Raw genomic sequence first — 27813 nt, 5'->3', positions numbered from 1 at the left:
TCGTAGTAAGAACATTTAAAAATCTCGTAGCTTGTTCAAAAATAAACAATAAAGCAAGAGAATTCTTTTATAGCGCAGCAAGAATTTTCAATAACAAAACAGTAATGTTCAGCAATGAAGCAAGCATATTCAATAATGAAACAACAATGTTCAACAACGAAAAAATAATGTTCAACAACGGAACAATAATGTTCAACAACGAAACAATAATGTTCAACAACGAAACAATAATGTTCAACAACGAAACAATAATGTTCAACAACGAAACAATAATGTTAAATAATAAAGCAAGAATGTTTAATAATGAAACAATAATGTTAAATAATAAAGCAAGAATGTTTAATAATGAAACAATAATGTTAAATAATAAAGCAAGAATGTTTAATAATGAAACAATAATGTTTAATAATGAAACAACAATGTTCAATAAAGAAACAAGAATGCTCAACAATGGGACAAGGAAATCTTCAACGATGAAGCAAGAATTTCTGACAATGACCAATGAACTAAGAATTTCTGACAATGAACAATGAACTAAGAATTTCTGACAATGAACAATGAACTAAGAATTTCTGACAATGACCAATGAACTAAGAATTTCTGACAATGACCAATGAACTAAGAATTTCTGACAATGACCAATGAACTAAGAATTTCTGACAATGACCAATGAACTAAGAATTTCTGACAATGACCAATGAACTAAGAATTTCTGACAATGACCAATGAACTAAGAATTTCTGACAATGACGCAACGATGTTTAATATGATCAATGGACCAACAATGTTCAAAATGGTCAATGAAGCTAGAATTTATACAACAAGGATTAATAAAGCAAGGATTTTTAGCAAAAGGCTAGAAGCTAGGATTTATAACAATTATAATTGAACCAATAGTTTTTGGTCATGATCAACGCAGCTGAAACTTTTAACAATGACCAATGAATCGAGAATTTTCAACAATTATCAGTAAAGCTAGAAGTTTTAATAATGATTGGTTAAGAAATAAGTTTTGACATTTGAAATTCTTGCTTCACTGATCAGAGTTCAAAGCAATTGTTTTTAACACGTTCCTAACAACGGATTTAAAGCTCAATTTCCTTGTAGCTATGAACTTTCTACTGCTCTGGAATTGCAGCGTGTTTTCAACAATTTTAAAATAAAAGAGTATTCCAATAATGATCCATAGTGTTTTTCTGACAAGGTTCATAAGCTTAACAGATCTTTGTAAGTAAAATTTTTTAAATTATTTACTTACCATGTTGAAAAAGTATTCTCAAAATCTTCTCATAAATTATTTTTTAACATATCTGCATCACAAATGTTATCAATAAATTATTTATAAAGTTAAATCACGTTCAAGTATAAATATTCTAAACAGTTGTTAACTAACAACACGCTTCGATATATTCACATTTTCTTCCCAAGTGACTGAAACATATCTCAAAAAATTTCAGAACCACAGCATTGCAAACTAATCTTTTAAAAACTCCACTCTCAAATCAACTTTTCCATATAAGTACAAATATCGTGAATTATGTCCATATTCATAGATAAGAAAAATTGAATGATAATCGGATTGATGCTCTACCACAAAAATAAAACTCTTTTAGAAAAGGGTTCTTTTCTCCCATAACGCACATCGATTTTGAAATCCGATAATAGCTTCTTAAAATTCCAATGCATAAAGTCATAAATAAAAAAAATAAAGATACAAATAAATAAAAAATAAAACTATTTCAACCGTTTCATGATTTATTATTCAATTTCTTGTCCAAAATGTTAGGCATTATCTAAATTGATAAAATACTTTTATTTTTCATCTCGATGTACCATGCTAGTATATGTTTATATTTTAAAAGGGAAGTTTAAGCTGCTTTGCTTTTCACGTTTCTGAAAAAAAAATATATATATTAAATAATGATTCCAAATTTTCGGGATCAGCTGAGCCGAATCATTCTGAAACGCCATTAGTCTGACGGCCATACTAAGTGAATGAGGGAGTGGAATCTTCTGATTTGCTTAGGTGGAAAAAAAGAAGGAAATATATTTTTTCTAAAATATTCTACAAATCGTGAATAGAAAATGCTTTTTCCCCAACTCTTTTCAGAAATATCTTATAATCTAATGAATGAAAATATACGAGTATTGTATTATATATTTTTTTCCTTATTCTCAGGAGTAGCCTATATCGCATTTTCAGCTATTATCGATTCGAATTGCTGTAAAACGAGTAAATAGGGTTTCGAAAAAATCCAATAATGCTGATCTGAGATAGATAATAAACAAAAAAAATTGAAAGAAATTCAATAGGCACTAATGTTTAACAAATCTTATCTAAAAAATTATGAATCTATTGGCGTATTCACCATAAAAAAGTTCTAATAGCGGAAAAGAATATTGGTTGTGCCCTTGTTATTATTAAATTTTTTGGGAATCATTAATCTAGTAAAATTAATGATACTTTCCGAATTATTAGCGAAATACTATTCATTATCGGTCTATTCAAATACTTTATTTTTTGTCTTTTCCTAATGAATATGAATTTGTGGCTTTCACTTATAGCTTGGAATGTCTTTAAACACTAGAACCGCGGCACTTTTGGTATACCTAGAACCTCGGACTGTGTCAAATTTATCCAGACAGTGAAGAAACGGCGTTTCATAGCAAAAACAGGAATTGGTTTTCTGTTCCTGGGGTTTTCCCCTCTATTCTAATTCAATGTATGTTTTTTATTGCGTATTCATAACGGAAAACTATATTTGTTTATGATTATAAAATGGTCTTTAAAAAAATTAACAGAAAAATGGCGTAATTCAGTGAAAATAAGATTTAATATACGTTATTTACACTCATCAGTAGAAAACCTTTTAAGCGTGTCAAATTAAGTACGAGAAAGTCTGTAATATGATTCTGTCAAAAAAATATTTATTTCTTACTGATAAATGTAATTTATGTTGAGCGGTTCGGAGCGTGTTTTGAGCAACACTAGCGCTTTTGTGATTCGAAAATATATTTTTGCTATTATTACATTCTATATCCACATATCTCTCGATTTTTGTTCCTTATATATTCCAGTATAACTCTTCAAAATTATTTATTATTGTTAACCCTGTTTCTTATTATTTTTTTCTTTTTCTCAGAAATAGCATAATTCGTATTTTTACTTATTATCGATTTAAATTGCAAAAAAGGGGGAACAAATAGTATTTGAAGGAAAAAAGTCCAATAATGCTGATCTAAAATAGACAATGTGAACTTCAAAAGAAGAAATTTACACTCTCACAATAGGCACAAATATTAACCAAATCTTAAAAAAATGTATGCATCTTTTGGCTTTTTAAAAATACAGTGGAAGGCGATACTGGTTGAACTGTTATTTTTTCTAAAATTGTTAAACCCCGAATAAAATTAATGACACTTTCCCAATTATTAGCAATACACTATTATGTGTCCATCCAAATCATTAATCAATTATTTGTCATCCTTTCTTAATGAACAGCAATATGCGGCTATTAAGTAATGCGTTCAATGCTTGAAATGTCTTTAAAAAATCACGAAAGGTAATCATGAGGTCCCGAATACTCTCCTGGAATAATTCAAAGGGATCGTAATATTTCCTGTAATGTCTTATTTAATACATTTAACGCGTTCTTTAAAATAACTCGCTTCACTTCGAATATCCTCGTAGGCATGACGAGGAGAAGAATGGCTGATGTGTAAATAACATTTTTCGTGCTTATCTTTAAATGATAATAATCCTACCTCGGGTTATTTCGTCAGTAATTAATGGAGATGGAGTCTTTTAGGACATGATAGTGAGTGTATGTGTATATATATGCATACAAGGCGATAAAGATGTGTTATCCGAAACCCTGAAGAGACGTGTTCTCTTAGGATACCAGACATGTACTCTCTCTCTCTCATATTAATCTATCACGAAATTAATTAGTCTTTCAGCGAAAGGCTTGAAAAATGCGTGAGTTATGAACATACGTACAGACCATCTGGTGTACTTCATTATGGAGTGTTGTTTGACTTGTGTATAATTCGCGTTTTCTTGGATGTTCAACTCCTGTACTCATCCTAGAATATTGCTTCAGGCGGTATTTTTAAATACAGTAGAAGAAATTTCCACATAATTTGTGTATGTTCACCTCCTTGTGAATATACGAGGACAAGAGCAGTCATCTGCTGTATTCAGAAATTAATTTCAATATAAATGCACTGGAACGAAAAACATCGGTTTTTTTTATTTGTCTGCTTACATCCCCGTTCATAAATTTAAAACGATGGATGTCGTAATACCGTATAGGGCAGCACCATGAAATAAAGGTATATACCACGAAGGATATTGATTGATGCATGCTATGGTTCTCATAAATCACCGAACATTATGAAATACAGTATTCCGTACTGAATAAAAACAAATATATGTTAATCGTCCTGCAACAGTCGTGTATGAATATTTAAACGATTAGAAGAAATGTTCTGTCTGTTTCCTCTAAAACATGTGCATTCTCAATCGGCCATTGCAATAAATTACTATATGAAATGTCATTTATAATTAATAAAATTAGTATATTGTATTTCTTCAATAAAAAATTTGCTAGCTAACACCGCCAATTTATATCCGTATTTGTAAAAAGAGAAAAAAAATAACACATTTTTATGCCGGAGAACCATAGGGATAATTTGTTTTTATTTTTGAAAGTATAAAGTGCAAATACATGTACCTCATTTGCATATATTCACTTTCTTGTAAATAGGATGATCTGATGTATTCAAAAAATAAAGTTTTAAAGTGTTATTACCTTTGAAGTCAGCATCATGCAATATATTAAATGAATGATATTGATTCATGCATAGTATGATTCCGATAGATAAATAACCGAGACGATAGATAACCGAGTCTTATAAAGTATTCCATGGTAAATGAAAAAAAAAAAATTATAATTATCGTGGAATAGTGTATTGATATTTAAACCGGGCGAAGAAAACATGCCTGTCTCACTCATGCATTTCGAATGATCGTTTCTTTAATAAATTTCTCTAGTTCTCATTTGCTTTTCTGTGTAATTTTAGAAACTTTTTTCAAAGCTTGAGCTTTTGATATAAAATAAATAATCCATGCAAAAAATACAATTTTTCATGAAACGATTCAATACACTCGAGTTGTATCCCATAGGATGAAAGAATATCGAGTCTATTTTCAATGTCGCTAGCGCATCCCACTGTTTCTGTCAGAGGGAAGGTAAAAATTTTATGCAGTTTATACTTGGATATTTGTTTTCCAATTGCGCGAATTTTGTCTCCCACGTTTGCAGAGAGGTGGTCGGTGGAAGTTGGTTCTCCAGTGTTTGTAGAGCAAATACTCAGACAGCAGCAGAAAAAATACGCACATAAAAGTTCCAAACACATTGCCGCTTTTCATTTTCATTTTAGAAGTTTCACAGCAGCACTTTGAACATAAATATCCGTAATTAAAGCATAAACTAGGCATGTCACAATTAGCCGTAACTAGGATTTTTGCCGCGCCCAACTTTAAAATGAGATATTTTTGTAACAGTTTGTTCCCACATAAAACTGCCACCCAAGTTTTGCCACCCGGGGCAGTTGCACCCCTCCCCTCCTAGTTTCAACCTTGGTTCAACCAGATGGATATTTACCAGAAGAAGTCGAGAAAAATGTGTGATCTCATGTTGCTAAATGTTTCAAAATGATTGAATTCAAGATTATTTGAAGATGTATTTGGAAGAAATTGTATGTATGGATACACACTTTGATAGACATATATTTTACAAATTTCGGTTACGCAATACAGTACAGCATCGATTATCCTAACCAATTGGAAAATAGGGGTGTTCGGATAACTGTATCGATCCGCAAAAAAGAAAAAAAAAATTGCACCAGCAACATGAAACAAAGAAACAGTAATATTAATCACAAAACTTTATATATTTTGTATCATACGTCTTACAAATAACACAGAGAACTTGGTAACTTAGTCTGACAAATTCAAAATGACCATTAAAGTAGGGCTACAATTAGGAAAAGTCGTCTAAAATTATCTTTTGCTTCAGAGCGGAGACTCTTTCTTTTTTGCCGCAATATCTCGCAAACGTTTTAAAGAAAGCAGTTGGACAACAGAACACACACAGCATCACATTCTTGTTTTTCTAACCACTTCATAGCCGTCTCAAGTGAATTCGCCGAGTGGAACACTCTAGGTTATCCGATGTTTCTGTTGATCGGTATTTCTTTAAATCTGACTGTATGTTTTCTATACAAATTTCAAACTTCTGTCTGATTTTTGCCATTTTTTGCGTTTGTTACTGCCAAATCCCGAAACTGGCCTGCTGACGAAGACGATGTCTGAATTTCTGCCTTCTGCCGGCAGCTATACATCGTTTCCCTCGTATCAATCTTTATGATTCGGTGGTCACAGACACGTGGGATTTCACACACGGATTTCATAGCAAGGATTGTCGTCGCTGCGCCAGACATCAAAAGCATACCTGGTATCCTAGAGCGTGACCGGGAATCGTTTTTACGTCGTTGTAGACTATGCAATGACGTCAGCGGCCGCCACTTCCAACAACGCTTGTAAAAATTAATCAAACAAATCTTTTTGTATTTATTATTGTACTTTTTGTCGTTCCAGCGTGTCGTCGAAACCTGCATGCGTTTTTTACGATTTTCACCCTCTCAACGTGGGTTGCGACACCATGTTCCATTGCAATTTTTGTTCCTCTTGATACCTACTAACAACCCTCTGAGTTTGTCGGTCGATTAACAGAACACCCTGTATATCCAGTTGTGGAAATTTCATCGGGGAGACAAGATACTTTTTTGTTTATCGCACTCCATTTGTAGGTCACGTTTCACCAAAATATCTGTTTATAAATACGCGCAAATAACTGTTGTATAAAATAAATCTGTGACGTCCTGCATTTTGTTTACCCTTTGCTCATTTCGAAGACTTGTGAGAGACATTATCCGGAACAAAAGCCGAAATTCTGACATTGGCTCGGTGAACTGGCCAATTTCAAGCTTTGGAAGTAACATCTATACCCACAACAGGACCCGACTTGAACTTTGTACTTTAAGAATTGCAAAATATTGGCAAATAGCCACAATGGTTGAAAAGTTTTAGACAACAATGAGTTTTTTAAATATAAACTTTAGTTTCATTGGTTACCAACCACTTAGTTTCAGACACGGTTATTCGTTTGCAATGGTTTGCTACTTCCGTAATGATCCATGTGCATGGGAAAAACCTGAGCGCAGCGCTTGGTAATTTCGCTAGTGAATGCATAGAGTACAATCATAGAAATACATAATAATTCAATTTTATAATACTAAGGTAATATGAACGAGTCAAATAATGAAATTATAAAATATAATTTCTCCCTATCCGTTGGGAGATCAATATTAAATTTCTCGCAACCGAATGCGAATTTTAAATTACTTTCACTTTCGAATGAAAATAAATTATTATCGAAGTTTTCTAACAATTTTCAATACTAAGTTGATTTCACAACACAGCTCACAAACCCCTTTATTTAAATAATGAATGAGTCATATGCATTTAGGTCTATATAGCATATTTTAACGTATCGTATGCAACGTTTAATTTTCACCATGAGCGTACTTTCATCATGAATGCGTTTGTTGTAGCATTAAAGAATATTATATCATTCGATATCATTCAATCATAAAATAAATTAAATATTTTACGCAGTATATACATGTTTTATTTGTTCAAAACATTGCAAAGATTTTCGCTCGAATTAAGTGGTTTAAGAATATCACTTGGAAATTCAATTCATAAATTTGCTTTTGATACATTAATTATTCTGAATTGGAACATTGTTAGAGATGTTTCACATAAAACATTTCAACTTGAATACTAGAAATTCAATACATTCATCTCTAAGTAATTATTCGTGGAGTTCTAGATCGCAATATTTCATAACATCTTATCTTTTTTCAAAATTAAATTTCAATGAAATCTTAAGATACTTTTTATATCAAATTCCAATTTTAATTTTTTTTCATTTACTTTTATTTTTTGTTCCCATGAAGTCAGTTCCTTTCCTCATTGATTATGAAACTCTGCCAACCAATCATATTTATTCGATTATTATCATTTCCTTTTAAGATGGAAACAATCTGTTGAAAGCAATGATTGCCTTCTCAAATGGCATTGTTGTATTATTGTATTAAAAAGATCTTTGTATTTTTTGTTTTTGTCTTTGAAGCAATAATCTCATATAAATCGTTGTCTCAATTGGGGAAAAATATTTCAACTTTTCTTTTTAATACATATCTTCTTTAAAATAATAATAATATATATGATTCATAGATCGTATTTTTATGAAATATGATTTACGATAAACTTAAAATATATTAGGTATTGCTCTCTCAAAATATTTTTGTACTTCCAAGAACTTCAATTTCCCGTGAGATAGTGAGTTCATTGCCTTATTAATTGTTTTTAGTTCCGTGATTGGTTCTCTGTGTATAGCACAAGACTTACCATCCTATAGGAGAGTGCCTTCATTGGTTTGGAAACGGGTCGCGTGCCAAATTGAGCGATCTGGGAGAGCGCTGCATGTCACTCAAGTGGTCTGTAAATGTGCCGTGAGCCGATTGAAGCATACGGAACTGTGCCGCGGATCACATGACCTTGAAATGTGCCGCATGTCAGTTGAGTAATTTGGAAGTGTGCACGGGCAGCTTAAGTGATGTGGAACTCTGCCACACGTCACTCAAGTAACATGTGAATATGCCACGAATCACTGTAGCGCGGGTCACCTAAGTGACGTAGAACCTAAATAATGTGGGACTGCCCCGAAGTTCACTTAAGTGATGTGAAACTGCATCGTGAATGACTCAAGTGATGTGAAACTGCATCGTGAATGACTCAAGTGATGTGAAACTGCATCGTGAATGACTCAAGTGATGTGAAACTGCATCGTGAATGACTCAAGTGATGTGAAACTGCATCGTGAATGACTCAAGTGATGTGAAACTGCATCGTGAATGACTCAAGTGATGTGAAACTGCATCGTGAATGACTCAAGTGATGTGAAACTGCATCGTGAATGACTCAAGTGATGTGAAACTGCATCGTGAATGACTCAAGTGATGTGAAACCGCATCGTGAATGACTCAAGTGATGTGAAACTGCATCGTGAATCACTTAAGTGATCTGAAATGTGTCGTATTATCTTTGTATTACTACAGGGATTCAACATGAGACTATAGGTGATTCCAAACAAGTTTTGGGAAAACTATCGTTGTAGAGAGATATTTTCATTACTACATGAAGTATATATCGTTGCAGCGAAGTTCCACTGTATTCTGATAAATTGCGATGTACCTGGTTTCATGTTCGTGTATCTAAACATTATAGACATAGTGATTCTAACGTTTCCACGCTTATTTATCTTTTCTCAAAGTTTCGTTTCGATGTCCAAGAAGTTCCCAATGGACATACTAAACCCGCATGACCCACTCACGCAGAATTATATCTAGATCTATTTCCAATTAAGACTCAAGAAATATTTCATTGCTGCTGAAGAAACAACTGAAATTTAAAAAAAAAGAATAAATAGGCGAAACTTCAAAATTCAAAGAAATAAATAAAATACTTGAAAAATAAATAATTGAAATATTAAAAAAATAAATAATTGAAATATTAAAAACATAAATAATTGAAATATTAAAAACATAAATAATTGAAATATTAAAAACATAAATAATTGAAATATTAAAAACATAAATAATTGAAATATTAAAAAAATAAATAATTGAAATATTAAAAAAACAAATAATTGAAATATTAAAAAAATAAATAAATGAAAATTTTGAAAAGGTGAAGAGATAAATGAAAATTTTAAAAAGGTGAAGAAATAACTAAAATTTCAAAAAAGAAGAAATGTAACTGAAATTTAAAAATAGAAGAAATAAGTAAGTTCGTGCAACTAATGTATAACGGAATTTCTAGTTTTTCACATTTGTTTCAAAGTACTGAGCATTGAAATGATGTTGCTATTTATTGCGAGACGATAGAATTCAACTTTCTTGTATGAAGTGAATTTCTTGCCAGTGATAATGCTGCAAGCAATACTAGTAAAGGTCACAGATGCTGTGTGCATATTCAGTCATCATTTCGTATTTTCCATTTTTAGATCCAAATTGATTATTCAAATATCGTAGTAATAACTCGTACTGCTCCGAAAAACCGATAAAATTCACTTCTCTTTATGGTATGAATTAAAATAATCTGTTAAACTCAAAAACAAACGAAACAAACAGTTCAGAACTTCTCGAAGAATCGATATTCATTCTTGACATCGTGACATGCATGGATTATTTCTCACTTTAAAACAATCACAAAGTTTTCCAGCCTCTATAAAGCCATAGCTGGCTGTTTGGAGGAAAATCCAATAGAACAACCGATTGTAGATTTTTAGTAATTAGTTCGACTGGCTGGCAGTATTTGACACAAGCACCTTGCCTCCGAACATACTGTATGTGGATTTAAGAGGACTCCTGTGGCAAATTACTGAAAACGAACAGGATGAGGAAGAAGGTTGGACGACTATTATATGGTAGACGCAGAGCGGATATTGTTATTAGAGAAAGTACTGCCGGGTAAAAGAGTACGAGAGGAGAGACACTCACACACACACACGGGGAAGCCAGAATCACCGAAAGCACTCCTGGAATTGGAAATCGATGCGATAGTCTCATCCTCCGACGTAACACCATACTCCAAATGTGATTACACAAGATTATTTCAGGACATAGAGAAAACAGGATGAACTTCGTTTCTGACCGGGAGGGAAAACAGCTTCTGTCTCCACCGGGAGATAGAGATGAGATAAAGGAGTTCGAGGGAAAAACATAGCCAAGAAAAACGACTTGCCTGGGATTTTTTATTTTTTTTCCATCTATCCCCCTTCTTCTAGTTATTTATACACGTGTCCTTACGGGTGAGCTACTAGATATAAGTGCAGTAATGATCGTTGGAATACATATAGGCGGGTGTATCGCTTGTTGGACAATAACTTATCCTATAGGAAGGAGAGACAACATCGGTCGATGATTCACGTGGATCTGGTTCGATGCAATCAAATCATACAGGGTAAATCTGGAAAGAAGTCATTCATATAAATACATACGTATTTATATCTATACAATACATTGATTCAGCTTTTACATATTAGGATCGACGTGCGTGGATACTGAGGATAAAATTTGCATAAAATATTTACGAACAATTTTTTTAATCGTTTCCCTTAATATATTTCTTCAAAAGAGTTGATGAAGCTGAGCTGTCCATAGGAAGCATTTCCCATTTTATGAAATTTCAGGAAACTGAAAATATTTTTTAGAAATTTTGATTTCAAAAATTTACCTTTTTTTTTCCTATTACGATTTTGAGCTAAAGCATTCTGGCACGAATAGAAGGAATGTGAAGAAGTGGGCACAAGAACCAGATATCTCCAGTTTTCTAAATTTTACATGATAGACAAAAGACACTTCATAAAATACATACCGATTCTTAAAAGTTATCAAATTCGGATAAAATATTAATGACACCTTCCTCTATAGCAGACCGGTTTTACTTCAACTTATCGCCTGTTCTTTTTATTGGAAAAAAAAAGAATTTAGCTGTTTTTTTCACCAACACTTCATTCTGTGGTGGCCATTTTGACGAATTTTAATATACTCATGAAATTCTGTCAATTTTTTTAAAAAAAAGGCCTTAAAAACCGAAATCACTTAAAGACAAACTTAGTAAGAGGTGCTCAAGAATCATCATCATTCACATCACTATTAGTGAACGCCAACAGGAGCTGTCTTGTTTCCTTACAACGTATAAGGCACCAGTAGATCTCCTTTTGCTTAATATCTCTGTAGCCATTGCTTAGAGCTGTATGATTCTTCCATCAATTGAGAGAGGTTTTTTTCTATGTAGGAAGGAATGAAAAAGTGAAAAACACATAAAAGAGAAGCTGTATTGATTCTTATAACCACGTCTTCATTTTTACTTTTACTCATTATAAAATGCATATTTTTTTTTTAAAAAAAGGTGAAATCTTTCATTTGCAATCGAAATTATTCAGCTGAAAAAAGGGTTGAGAATTGCATATTATACTTATTTTCATGTATTAAGATCGAAGCAAAAGCTCGTACATAAAAGCATACTGCAAGTCTCACGGACGTCGGGCGTGACGTTTTGCAATGTAAAACGTAATATTTCTAGCATTGTGTGTGTGTGGGGATACGTAATTTCCATATTTATGAAAGACGCGATAAATGCAAAAATTTCCTTGACGAGGAAAAATTCGAAAATTTGATTTTTACGACTTTTCCGCGAAATCGTAATAATTTAAACATTTCGACTTGCGAATAAGTAGCAAGTAATTTTGCTGAATACTTCTGTTGATTTTTCCCTCAACTTGCATGAGAGAGCTCAAATATATAATTTTAAACTCTAAAGATTAGAAACAGCATCTGCTATTGTTCAAACTTGAACAGCTGTGTTTGTGTTCGGTTGTCAATACTCTGAATTCAAACATACCGTTACGGGATACTAAATAGTGAAAGTAATTGCTCGTGTATATTAACATATTTTTCCAAATTCTAAAACTTTCAGCTGAAAACAGTAATTTAATCAATACTTCGCTATGTAATTGAACTAAAAAAATAAATTTTGTCATTAGTTTAGTTCTTTATTGCGGACGAATGCAGAATATTTTTGGTTTGATTTTTTTTTTTTTTTTTGCGCAAAAATTTTGGTTTGGAAATTTTATCACGAAATGCATACAAAAATTTTTATTCGAAAAATATTTTTGCTGATAGAATTTTTTGATTTAATAAAAATGGGTTGAGATGATAACTATTTCACGGAAATTTGTCCCCCCCCCCCCTATTGAAGGCAAAATGTCTTAACTAGGTTTTTCAAAGTTTTTATTTTCATCTGTTGCAAACGATTGCGAAGTTTCCGATTTAGAACTTCATTTTCATTATGAAATTTGTATTTTTTTCATTTGCGCAATTTACGTATTTCTAATTACTTATAACGCATTTAAGTTGTCGGAGTTATGATTGTTTCGTATTGTACTGATGCTGCCATTATGTCTCCGAAATTCTGCAGTGAAAAGGGAAATATCTGAATTTTCATGTTTAGCCTTATCAAATCAAGTATTCAATATCAAGCGAAAACAATTGATATGCATAGGCATACGCAGAATTTTCTCGGGGGGCGGTTTCAGATTTTTTTTCCTTCTGGAGGGGTTTAATTTTTCGTGCAAAATAACACTATAATCTTGGCTCGGGGGGGGGGGGGGTTAAAACCCCAACCAACCCCCCCCCCCCCCTTTGCGTACGCCATTGTACCCACGGAATTTCACTGATAAATGATTGCTAAAAATTCTGCCCTAGATTCCAAACCTGCCACCCTGTGATTTTAAATTGCTTGTCTCACTCCGACCTCTCAATGAACGGAGCTTAAGGCATCGTTATGCGTAGATCATGGTAACATTCATTTCAGAAGGATAACTGGCTCATGGGACTGTGAGATTTTCAGGCCATCACAGTGAATTTCTATATATTAGTACGTACGGCATATTTTATTTCTTCACACAACGTTTGATATTATAAATGATGGCGAAGTTGATATAGCCAAAATTTGGGTAGGATTAATACTTATATCCGTTGACCAAAATTCGGAAAGATCTTAGATAATTTACCACTATCTTGATTCAGAAGTTACATGTGCGATTCGAAACGCCGAATCTACCTGTTGCTCCCAACCGTAATTTAATCATGAAAGCAGAACTTCCAAACAGGCAAATACACCAAAAAATACAAAATTTCGACACACAACAGGTGTCGTCCCTTCAGATTATAACATGCCAGCTATCACGCTGAACGGGGATCCTACTTGGGTCAGTTACCAAATCTTAACCCCTGATTAGTGAGCGGAAAAATACATATTTTTAGTTAACCGTGGTGGGTCAGAATGTAGCCGAGAGCTGCACGCAAGTTTAATGCAACGTTCTGATTGTTGCGAAATAGAGCTATTAGATTGGTCTTATACGAATTTTCTCAAAATTCCCACTCGTAATAAACCTTAGCGACATGACGCTGCGATCGATGGTGTTGATTTACTATCGTATACTGATATATTTTTGATAGCCCTAATTTATGTGTCTTCTTGGAGGTCTAAACCAGCCGTGGAAGATAAAAAAACGACAATATATGAAGCAAGAGTTGTTCATGAAGATCTCACATTTCATGAAATTTGAAACTGCGGCGAAAAATTTGATAATCGATCCAAGTGGGATACCCGGTCACGTGTTTGGTTACAGTTTTTCCTTAGAAGACGAAACTCATGGTATGTCAAAAGACATTATGAATTTCGTTTCTTTCCGGTGTATTTGCGAATATGTCTCTTTTGTTGTTCTGTTTGTGTGATCACATCTAACAAAGGGTTATTTACTCTTCAACACGCTCATACTGACAAATTAATATAAGCTGAAACAATTGGTATATTTTTTCTTTTTAAATTGGATTAGTTTTTATTTGGATATTTCAAAAGGCTTTCTGTAACTGTCAAAGCCATATTTTGAATATTCCACACTCGATTCTAAACCTTCCATCGCAAATGTTTTCATCTCAATATAATGAAGTACCAGTAATTCCAAGAAGAGAAAAGGTTAAAAAAAAAGAAAGATGTATCTCAATGGGAGAAAAAAAAAAAGAGTAAGAAAAATGTCGAAACATCGTAATCACTGTGAAGAAAATGACATGGTTAGAAAAGAAAATTAGACACACGCGAAATGGAAAAGTAGAAAAGAGCTAGGAAAACCGTTAATTTTGTTTTACTTGTCGCAAGTTAAAAATCTAGCAAGTTCCATTTATTATCCTTTTCTTCTGCTTTCTCCCCCGCGGCATTTGCAACTATTGCTAAAGATTGCAACTTCAACTACTCACTCTCTAACCGAATGCTGTCTTGCTCTCTCTCTCTCTCTCTTTCATTCTGTAGGTACATTTAATTGCTTTTCTTCTAATGGCTCCACCGAAAAGAGAAGTAAGAAAAAATGAGAAATATATATACTAGAAAGTGAAGTACAAGAAATTAAGAAGCGGAACGATTTAAGAATGTATCCGTCTCACTTTTTTTCTTCTCTCCTTTGAGAAGAGGTCTTTGCTACTAGAGAAACGGAAGAGCCCTTTGAGAGCTTCTGCTAGAATGAGAGAGTAAGATGTCGAAATAAGAGAGGAGACCCTTAAGGGGAAAATAATTAAACTGACGGCTTTTATAGAACAAAGATGCCAAAGGTAGAGTTTCTCTTCGCTGGACCAAGGCACTTGCTCAAAAAGGAACCTGTTGTTTTGATCAAGTACTTTGCGCTGACAAGCGTTAAGTTATGGTTCGCTAAAAATTAATCTCCTCTCGTGCCGCTTTTATTACTAACGAGAAGAAGAACATCTTAGAATTCGAGGAATGTGGGTTGCATGTGAAAAATTAAAGAAAAAAAACCCTTTTAAATCCGTATTTTACATCTTAATCGCTGCTGGTCTGTTCCACGTCAAGTGCTCCACTGCGGAAGATTCTCAAGATTCATTGCCCGTAATCGTATTCAAGTCTTTCATGAACATCTTGCGCAAATCGACGGCCTGCTTTTAGCTAAACTCTGAATTACATTTTTACGCATTACCAAAGCCTTCTACATAATGTGCAGTATCTAGAAGATTTTGGTATTACTCAATTTTATTTCTGAGTTTAATGGTCTATAATAAATCCGGAAAAAAACTAACTTCTTATTTTATCCAGTATGATTTGATACACATTAAACATTTTTGAGTAAATTACAGGTATAAAACACGTATTTGTTTTCGACATGCATGATGAAAGCTGTATACGTATTTGTTTATAAACTTAATTCATGTTTGTGGTGAGTGTCATGTTGTTGAGTCAAATGTCTTTTCTTATTGCTGTAAATTTATTTTCATATGCTGCCGTGATAAAGCACTACATACCATGCGTCGTAAGAAAACTATATTTTGCAGAGTGAACAAAAAGATATGCAGTTTTTACATATTTGCTATTCCGAAGTATGATACCGATAAAATAAAACGTTTTCATGCATTGAAGACTATCTATTAATCAACTCAAAAATAGATTTTGATCGATGAACGAGATATACAGGAAAAAAAAAACGATGGTTTCGGTTATATTCCTGGATTTCCTGTATTCGCGGTCACCCTCCGAAAGTAACTCCCGCGAATACGGGTGGGGCGACTGTAGTAAATTCTCCAAGCTAGTTCCCGTACGTTTATGCATGTTCCAAGTCCAGCACTACCATCTATGCTCCAAATTAGAAGTGAGAAATTATAATGTATTTAATACTTGGGCATGTGTAATTTTTGTCTTATGGTTTTATAATTGGTTGAACACACGTTCGAATAAATAGCAATATATGCTTCAAGCTTTCATTAGTAGGTTTTATTTTTTGTTAAATTTTGAAAATAATTTCTTTCGTAAATAAGAATTTTCATTAATTCTGAAATAATTTATTTGATTAAAATGTGTTCCAAGAAAAATAAGAGGAGGAAAAAACACGTTCTATAATATAATACATTTATCTTTTTTTCATAAAAATAAATGAGGGGCCCCAAAAACAAAGTATTTGGGCTCCGGACCCTCTTCATTTTTTACGATGGCCCTGAGGAATGCATCAAATACGCAACACTACTGGTGGATGTTAAAAGCATCTTATAAGTTCTAAATACCGCAGTACAAGCTCTTGGTGATGTGCGGGATTTATTGAATAATTTCCATTCATTTATTTTAAGTTAAATGTTAAATAGACATTTTATCAGATTTGTGGGCGGACCAGGGCAAAAAGCTCCGAGGGCCACATTTTTCCAGCCAACAGTGTTGGACACCCCTGATGTTATTCTCTTTATTATTTTTTTCATATTTATGTTAAATAAATGGTCCTGGGGCATCAATCACTTCTCATCGATACATAAATATATAAAAGTGTTTCTTTTTTCAGTTTCATTCATTTTAAAGACTGATAGTTTCAATAAAGTCTAAAAGAAGGAAAGCTTATATGTAATATAAATGTATGTATAGTTGAATAAACAAAACAAATTGAGATGTTTCCCGCGATTTCAGCGAGAGTCTCTGTAAACTGATTGCTTAAATTACTTTTATGCAGATTCTCTTCGGAGATCATATTAGAAAATGTACTCAGTGTATGAGGAGAAAATAAAAACGAGAGGAAATCAATATGAAGGAGTAAAAAAAAACATCAAGGTACGTGATTCGATATACTGAAAGAAAAGTAGAGGGAATTTCTTCGACATAATGTGTTTTAGAGTTGAGTACGTTTCTCAAATACCAATATTGCCAATAGCGGAAGCCGATAGCCTATCCGTATGGCGTCCCGGATGTTGCTTGGAGTTATGGAAAAAAAATTGTATTAGGCAGATAAAAAGAGAAATTACCAGTAGAAGTCTTTAGAGATAAAAGTATAATTAATAAACGAAGACACACAACGGAAACTTTTTTAACCGTATTTTTCTGGATGTTATTATAGGAAATTCGATTTTATACGTATTCCTCGCTGTTAGCCGATACGCTCTGGTTTTAATTGAAGATCTGTGAGTGTGCTTTATTTATGGAATCTCATGTTTTACAAATAAATATCAGAATTTAAGTTATACATTCGTTAATTAAACGCTTGTTGTTTATTTTAACTTTTATACAATAAATATAGGCCCGTTGAATGGATTAAATAAAGATATAAATGGACTGAAATCTCCTATGGATATGTTGTCCTAAACAGCCCAATTAAAAAGTTATTGCCCTTTTCAGCGAACCAAAAATTTCACGTTTACAAGTGCAATATTCACTGAGATATTTGTCGAAATGTGAGAACCGTATACATGAGGGAAAGAAGCGTTGTCCTTCAGTTTATGCTGACCTATGCTCATTGTGTATGCAAATATCTCAGTCAATATTGCACTTAGAAACTTGTTACTTTTTGTTATCCTCGGGAGAGATAGGGCAACAACTTTTCAGTTGTGATTTTAGGACAGGATATCTACGTAGAAATTTAATTTCTTGTGACATACTATAATTTTGACTTTTAAAACTGATACAGAGTGATTTTTAACACATTTTGCGCATTTTGTTTTTGAAATTGGAACGATTCCTCTACGGCGAACGATTGAGGAGACAAAGGGCACATTGGAACTTTAGGATAGGGCACCCTCTGTATGACCCAATTGTAGACGATGGCGAGATGTTTCGTGGGGCATAAATACATGCTGTTAGTAATCAATATGTCAACAGAGGCTCCACCATGTTCATCGTTCTCATATAATTTGGCTACCGATAACTTGCACTAAAAAATGTAGAAACATATTAAAACCAATCGGAATGTCTTTTTTTATATTTATTTTTCCCCCAATGAATAGTAATTTCTAAATAATGATAATCATTGTCTCGATCATGTGTTTGGTATTAAACAGCTGTAATATGCTATAAAATCTGTTAAATTTAAAAAAAAAGATTAACTAATACAATTAAATTGTGAAACTAAATGTTGTAATTGAAACTTATGGAAGTGGAAAAAATTCAAAGATATATCAAAGTTTCTCTAATGAGGAATATAAATGTAAATTTATATCAGTGATTCCTCTTGTGTAATTTAGGCATTGTAAATTTTTTCATATTTTAATCATCAATGCCTCCCCTTTGTCTTCTTAAATCAGAAGTGAAATATATAAATTAACATGAGAAAATTAGTGTTTCCTCTTTTATAGTCCAGGGGAATGAATATTCTTAGAATAAATAGCCCAATGCATATACATACAGGAGAAACTGCTGTTCCTTGACCATAGTAAAGCTTGAAACACATGGAATAGTTTTGACAGGATTGATTTCTAGCTGATGTTTTTAGAGCGCAAGAGATTAGAAATACATAAACTTACAACTGAACGTGGTTTCAGCTTTTTGTCTATGACACTGACAAATATTAAGTTGGGTAAAAATAGTTACATAAAGTAAAAAATTGTGTTCTTGTTTTTGCTGCGCCTCTTCTCAACGTTTCAAGTTTGGTGAAGTAATTGACATCTACGCATTCTCCTGATAAATCGTAGCAAGTGCTTAATTATGCTAAACATCATGAAAAAAGTAACTTTTTTTCACAAATAATAGTACATCGCTATAGTATAATAGTATAATAGTATAATAGTAATATAGTATAATATAGTAATATAGTATAATATAGTAATATAGTATAATAGTAAATCGCTTGAAGCAAAAATCAGTGTGCCTTGGAACAGTGTAAAACTTGAAATTTCCGTAGTTTACCTGAAGATACTCTCAACTTTCACTAATTTTTAATACCTCTTTTTTTTTGCTAATTTATATTTTAAAATGTTTAGTTCTATGTTTTGCCTATTAAAAACTTCAGCTATATTTATTTTTTCTCTTCCAATCACCTTTGGTTATTTCCTTGTCAAATTTGGTGGAAAAAAACACGTTTACCAAATGGATTCCCTTAGGAGGAGGGGTAAGCAAATCTTTTATTGATCATCAAGTGCCAGATGATCAAATGTTGACATCCCGGATATTGCATCTTTAATGCAATCATTTAGCACCAAAGGGACTGGCAGAACTGATGATTACTTACATAATTTTCCTTTCTACAAGTATAATGCAGAATAATTTTGCATTTCATCTATATAAATACGTTCATACCTCTATCATTGATACTTTTGTTTAAATGTATTAATAATCGCATTTGTGCCATCATTTCGATATTTTATAATGCAATACATGATTTATACTTTGAAAAGACTTATTATATTTTCATATATATATAGTTTGTATTTTTCATTTTTTTATCTCTGTAATTTTACACTGTTTCAGGATGCATGTTTCAAGGTAAAATACCCTCTCTTGTACTTAAGAAAATGTTTGCCTTTTAAAAAAATAAATACATATTTTATGATTACAGTAAGAAAGAGAGGTAATTTAAATTTTTCATGATGTTTCATATAGTACACAGATTAAAAAAATGAATTTAGCGAAATTTTACCGTAAAAACTGACAGAGGAAAAAGTTTAAAAAATATGTCAAGGTCTCCCCTACATTCCAAAACTTTCATCGGATTGAAATTTAAAATTCGCTTCTTTGAATCTTAATATTAATATTTGATATAACGTAAACATAGAAACGAATAGTAATAATATGGGATAACGTTTAAATATGAAATACTATTTAATTTTCTTTATCGAATCAATCATGCTATTCGTTACATTTTGTACCATACAATATGCTTACTCCAAATGATATTGGAACGAAACGTATTTTTTTGTGATTCCTCAAAATTTTTGCCGTTATTTTGATGAATATTGAGATCATTGGATGGCAAAGTATTATTAGTTCCAACGGGAATAAATGCAATTCTATTAATTTTGTTACACTACAGTAGAGGGTATCAGTATTTATTTATTTTTTCATGTGAGCTTGAATTGTACGACTTAATTTTCTCTCTCGATGTTTGAATCTTTAATTATTACTAAAAATCTAATTCGTCTTCTCTTCTCCTTTGATGGGATATTCTGTTTTAGAATTCTGCATTGCTCTTTCTAAGAGGATTAGCTTCTCTTTTTCCCCCTCTCTTTCTGAATAACGTTGAAAAGTTTCTTTGTGATGTAAGGTTGATAATTCGTCTTATGGCATGGTTGATTGTGTTGTTATGGAGAAAAATAAAAAACATGGGAAAAAGAAGTTTTGAAATTCTTCGAACTATTTAAGACTTTTGTGACGTGAAAAATGATTTCGACTTGAAAGAAATTTACCGCAAGTGCTTATAGTTAATTTCTTTTATTTGTTGAGAATAAATTAACTAAAAATTTTATTCCTTTCACATGGGGGAAAAACTGTAATGTAAATTGATTATGGTGCGATTTGAGTAAACATTAAATGAATAGAAATTCTAAGTTATGGAAATAATTCGAACATCATATTCATGAATATAGTAGAGACTATATATCTGGGAAGAACAGCCATGCGGTTTAGAAATATTGTAGATAAACCAAGGGTATTCAGTGTGAAATAGAAATACCTTATTATTACATGTATAGGGTACAGCACTCAGAAATATTCAAATCTGGATATTCTTTCAAGAGATTGAAAAATATAAGTTGGGTTTTTCTAATTTATTGTGGTTTTTTTTTGCATTAATTTTATATTCATCTGAGGCAATCTGGAAAATTAAGCGATTGTATCCGAAACTATCTCATTGAATCCAGTGTAACCATTGATCAAGCATCATTGAAAGAAAAGTCCGAGCTTCTGTTTAAATTCTTCCGTTTTGGAATATGAAGCCTAATTAATCAAAAAGTTGAATTTTTCACCCAGCTATACAATTTTATAGGATGGAACTATCTATGAAAAATAAAAATCACAGACTTTATGAAATTATAAACTCCTTCAAATAATGTTTCGTTTCATGCGAGCTAGGTGCATGAAATGAAACATTATGAATTAACAATGGCTCTGAATTTGCGTATATAATTCAAGTTACAAACATGAAATATTCTCTAAAAAGTTAAACCTATGAAGTAGATATGTAATTTAGAAGCTTGAAAGGTACAGGGTTCATGTGACTAGCCCTTTGGCTGCAGGAATAGTCGAGAAAATGTTTCTCTCACTGAGGAATGGTGAAAAATTATTTCCCTTATTTTTTTCTTAGTTTTCTTTTTTTTTTTTTTTTTTTTTTTTTTATTAATTGAACAATACACAAATATACATATGAAATTGAGCGCTAAGTGCGCACACAAACAATAAAGACATCTGTGTGGCCCCAAGGGACAATTGTCCTTCCAGGAAGCCTATAAGAATTATGTCTTATCCGTTTACACAAGCAAAATAAGAGATAAAAAAAAAAAAATTAAATTAAATAAAAAAGAAAAAGAAAAATAATAATTATAAAAGTAATACAATGAGTGATACATATACACACACATATATACATATATATATACACATATATATATCTTTTTCTCTTTTCCTTTGAATATTTCTATTTGTTTAGCCGCCAATTTGAACCAAAGTACATTACAATGTTATTAGGTTTTCTATTTGCATGAAGACATAAAGCAATGAGATAAAATTTATCACAGAAAAAAAAATATAAAATAGACGATTGTAACTTCACAATTGTGAAGGTTTCGCAAAAATTCGAGAATTATATATATTGTAGGTGATTCAGTGTGCAAGACATAATTTATGTAATAGTGTCTAGATATGCTATTGGCAGGACATGTGAAAATGAAATAGAGCAATCAAGAACATTTCATAATGCTAGGAAAATATCATTTTCGTTATTTCAGACGTTTTTACATATTGATATATTTCGTACTTTTTGTTAGTGTTGTTAGTTGTTTGGTACTCCGATTGGAAAAAATTCATTATTTTAGGTGCATTGAAAGAGAAACTTTTCTGGAAGAGATGTTTTTTAGTTTTTGGTATTTGATATTCGTTTTTAAGTCTTACCGAGGTTCTATTTGTTTTTCTCTGTAACAGGTCCTTACAGGAGAGGTATATCACAATCAAACTCAGACGTTGTATTTTCAAATACAACGTCACGTACATGGTACTGATTGGAGTCAGATGTTCTACCACTACTACAATCTCACGAACACATCCCATAGAGTTCAAGCAAACCTGTCAAAGACTAGGAGAATAATATAAATATAACTAGAATACATATGCGTACGCCCTGTATGTAACATTTAAAGAATTTCATCTTTAAAAAAAACACAATACATAATCATCATAAGATGATTGAGCAGACTACTGCGCTTATCATCCGTAAGTGATGATGGAAGTGTTCTGAGTGTAAACGAACGATCGCGCGTTTAGAAGGAATTGTAGCAAACTGATACTCGTACTATAATACTTAATTTATGCCATACGAGAACGACATTTAAACTTACTTATTTCCATTTGTATTTCATCATAAATGATCTTCCAATCAAGGTCCTAATCTCATCACCCTATTCAACACGTTCATCTCTACAAATAAGACAATAACAAAATTAATAAATTAAAAACATATATAGATCAATCGACAATTTAAATCATATTTCACGCCTTTTATATGAATCTGAATATCTTACCCGTAAAGTACACACATTCCATTATATTTACAATTCAAATTGGTAATATAGATACTCACACATATATATGCGTATAATTTTATTGGAAAAAACTTCTTGGTATTCTGACAGATCTAGAATGATAGAAAAAAGAAAAATATAAGAAAACGTTTATTTTTCTTTGGTTTTCATTGTGATACGGGGGGTTCGGTCATATTCCAATTTTTCTTTTTGTTTCTTCTTCTTATTATTATTATTCTTTTTTTTTTTTGCTCTACGGGGGTTTTTATTTCTTTATTGCATTCAGTACAACCCTCACGAGTTCAATTTTCGTATTTTGAATTTCTTTTGACAGCTATTGTTATTGAAATTCCGGCGGAGAAAAGAGTAAAAGGTATAGAAAGAGAGGAGACTCTCTCTCTCCTTATCCCAGCTAGTAAAATAAACTTTATTCTAGGATGAGGAAAGCCATTTTTTTTCATACGAGATCTGAAACGAAAATTTTCGATTTCTCTCGGTCTGAAAATGGAATATATTTGAGTTCATTTCAAAACGTATTGAAAGATATGATGAGCTGCAGAGAGAGGTTTTTTTTTCTTTCTTCATATATATATTTATCATTGATTTTATGCCAGCACATATCCTCATACCGTATCCCTGTATATTTGCTTTACTTCACGAATCGTAACTAGTCATAGGTTTCGACAAATTTATTTATCAAAAATTTTCTTATATATATTTTTTCTGTATTCAGTTCAAAATATCGTTAGCTATAATAACGTTTGTAATATGCTCTTGGAAGTTATTGTAGGTTTACTTTAAAATTCCGTTGATTCTTTTCCCATTGGGAGATAGATACAATCGTAATATAAACGCATAACGTATTCGTTAACTCACGTAGAAAAATAAATTTCAGAATCAAGATTTTTTTTGTTCTGGATTGAAGAAATATCAGAATATTTATTTTGCATTGAATGCAATTCCACCGAAAATTATGGATTTTTATGAAAGTTTTCACCCATTCTTTAAGATGTCAAAATTATTTAAATATTTATTTCTCTTTCACAATGTCGACAATCTCGCGTGTTGAAGGGGTGAGAGAATTGTGTGGGGAGAGGGGTTTGGAAGCTACATGAGTATATGAAATATAGAATACTATAAATGGGCCTAAGTTCAGGGCGATGAGAAAATACCTTTTTGAAGAAGGTGGTGGTATAACATTATAGGTTTAGAAAAACTCTGATTTATTTGGTAATGGTTTTCCAAGTGTTCACAAGTTGTGCTTGAACGATACAAAGTCGGGGAATTGGAAAGTTTTATAAATGAAAGAAATACGTCGTAAGTTGTGATTTATGCAGAAGCCTTTCTCAAATATGCATATTACGGCAAGGGCTGCAACTAGGTCATTATGTATAATAATCAATCATCTCGGTTATGCATAATTACCGATTGAAGTTAGTAAGTTGATAAAAAAAAATCGGACTATCACTTAAATCCAACCGCTTATCATTTTCTCCCGTTCCTAATGGGAGCACTACACATATTTTGCCCATAAAATTTAAATTCAATTAAACCAAGTGCTGTAAAGATGTTATTCGCACAAATTATTATCATCACTATGATGTTAGCTTCCTTCACATTAATCAACATTTTAAAACACAATCAATATCATCAATCGAATCCAGATTGATTTTTGAGCACGATATCCGGCAAATTTAAGTAATTTATTGATCATTTATTATATTTATGAATACTATATTCGAGTAATCACCGGTAAGTGGGATGAACTCGCAAAATTGATCAAATTTACTCAAATGGTCGGTAGTGTTCATAAAAACCAGCAATTATGCATAATGGCCGGATTTAGCACATTTAACGCATATATTAGGTTATTTTGGCGATAATTATATAAAATTAGAAATTATATAAAATATTCATAAAATTTATTACTTAGTTTACTTCTAGGAACCCCTCTGAGAACGTGTTTAATTTATTTTTGTTACAAAATGTAAATGGGTGGTATTAACATATTTTAATTGAAGCAAACATTTCAAACAACCCACAACTAATAAAATAATTAACACTAATAACACTAATTTAAAATAATTAACTAAAGTGGATTATTGTAATCAGTTGCAACTATCAATTATGGAAAAAAATAGACGTTTCCTTTATTTTACTGTTACAAAAACACGTGTAAAATCTTGCTTAGCAAAGTTGAACGATTGTTTCTGTGGATATTACTTCCAATTCCCTCAATTTGATGCAATTTAAAAAAAAAATTGAATACGTAAAATTTCAGCTGATCAGCATAAAAAAAAATTACCCCGACAAGGATAACCCTTTCTAGATAAAAATAATGTACAGTGAAATGTCGAATGAGCAGCGGCCGATAAAAAAATTCGAGATATCGTTAGTTCGACTTATCGGAAATTCTGATTTCAGAATGGGAAAATGAAAGATTTATTAAAATAACAGCGCTATTTTTACGAATATTATATTAGTAAACGTGTCAAACTACTACAGATGATATAATGTCTGTCAAAATTTCCTTTATTTCATCAACCGTCCTCCGCAGAAGTATGATTCCAATTTGAGAAATGCTCAACGGGAGTTTAAAAATGACCATGTATCAATTTCGAAAGTAAAAATAGTGTGCCACAAAATGAAAATAAAAAATATCTATTTTTTACACGGTCCCCCTATGCTCTGACTTGTAATGAGAAAGTTGTTTCCCTGCGGTTCCTAATGCCAATCATGTGTCTAAGTGTAATATTCACCGAAATATTCGAATTCGAAAAACGGTGGAAATGTGGAAAAAAACAGCGTTAAAAAAATGCAGAAAAACCATTGCCCACATTCAACGCTGTTCTTTCAGTTTTTCGAATTTCAATGTCTCAGTGAATATTGCTCTTAGAAACGTTTTTTCAGCATCAAGAAAGCAGGGAAACAACTTTTTAATTGGAAGTTAAGAAGCTAGAGAACAGGGGAAACGTATAAAAATTTAGATTTCTTTACGCACTGTATTTTTACCCTGAAAACTGGTAACTTTTGAACGCATTTTGAGCATTTTTTAAGTTCGAACTATACCTCTACGACGAACGATTGATGAGATAAAGGCTGAGCTCGCACTTACAGGACACTCTGTATTTTAACTGAAGTTGAAAAAAAAAGGTGGGGGTGCGGTCGGCAATATAATTCTTGTCAGGGGGGCGGGGGTGTTCAAGCTTCAGAAAATTTGGGGCCACTGTTGTAATTGAATCATTTGCAATGTTTCGGTATTCTACTCTGGGCTATAATTAACTACTATGCTATTGCAACATTGAAGAATTATAGAATGTTCATTTAAAAGGGCGATGGTGCGCGATCTTGGCTTTCCATGCTTTCCAATGGGAAAAATCTCCTTCCTTTAAGAGAAATTTAAAAATTTTGTGTTCACACACACACGCACTTTAGACACTCGATGTTTTTTTTTCTTAACTGCTATGGATATTTTCATACAATTTAACACGAGTACTTGGGATTTCAATTGTTTGTTATTTTCTTCTCGAATTTCAACTTCAACAACATGCATCTTCTTTAAAAATCATCAAAATTTACCCAAATTAAATACATTAAATAAAAGGACCTTGTGCTAAAGAATGCAACACCATAGTGTTAAAACACAAAAGAAGTTTCAAGACATTTGAGTGAGTGGTGTTCAAAAAAATTTTACTTATCTAACAAAAACTTAGTTTATGCTTAGAAAATAGCATTTTAGGTAGAAAACATTAGCATAAATAGTGCGCGCCAGATGTTTATATTAAAATATTTTTAGTGCAAGTAGAACAAAAACTTGAACATAGTTAGACGCAGAAAATTTTATAGTATTTGAAAATTGAAAAATTAGAAAATGTCTTCTTTGGAAATTTTACGTGCACTAACCCCCTTAAGAAAGATCACGCATTGGGTAATCATTTATTTGATTATCGGAAAACACAAAGCAACAGGCTAAAACGCAATTAGAGCTTCCTTTCGCGCATTTATCTCAAATTAAGGAATGGAAAGTCTATGACGTCAATGTCTTTCATAACATACGGATTTTCTAGCGGTTAACTGTACAGCGAGAATTTGTTACGATTACATAACATACATAATGCGAGCTATATTTGCATTAAAATATCGCAAATCATCAAATTACCTCAATATACATTATATACCGTTGATGAAATATTTTCAAACGCACCAAATTTAATTTAATAGTGACCAATCAAGACCATTTTCACAGAATGCATTAGAAATGACGCTCATTACCATAAACATGCTATTAATGCATTTCCATCTATAGTTACAAGGATTTACTTCATTAAGTATTGCAAGTACATACATTAAGTAGAACATGTGAGTGGTCAATATTAACTTGAATTTTACCCGGATCTCAGTTGAAGACGTTCGTGTGTGACAAGCACACTCGTGTGTTTTAGACTATAACAAGGTGTAGAAGAGTTATTTTGAAATCAAATCTGAGATTCAAGTACACATTTAATGATAGTTACAAGAGATCTGAGAGAATATCTTGCCACTATTATCACAGGACTCTCAAATAGGAATTATAAA

This window comes from Pholcus phalangioides, unplaced genomic scaffold (genome assembly GCF_987345545.1).
Source record: "Pholcus phalangioides strain wild (caught in Gottingen) unplaced genomic scaffold, Ppha-v1.0 ptg000008l_1, whole genome shotgun sequence".
Lineage (NCBI taxonomy): Eukaryota > Metazoa > Arthropoda > Arachnida > Araneae > Pholcidae > Pholcus > Pholcus phalangioides.
Note: the sequence above shows the minus strand (reverse complement) of the source record.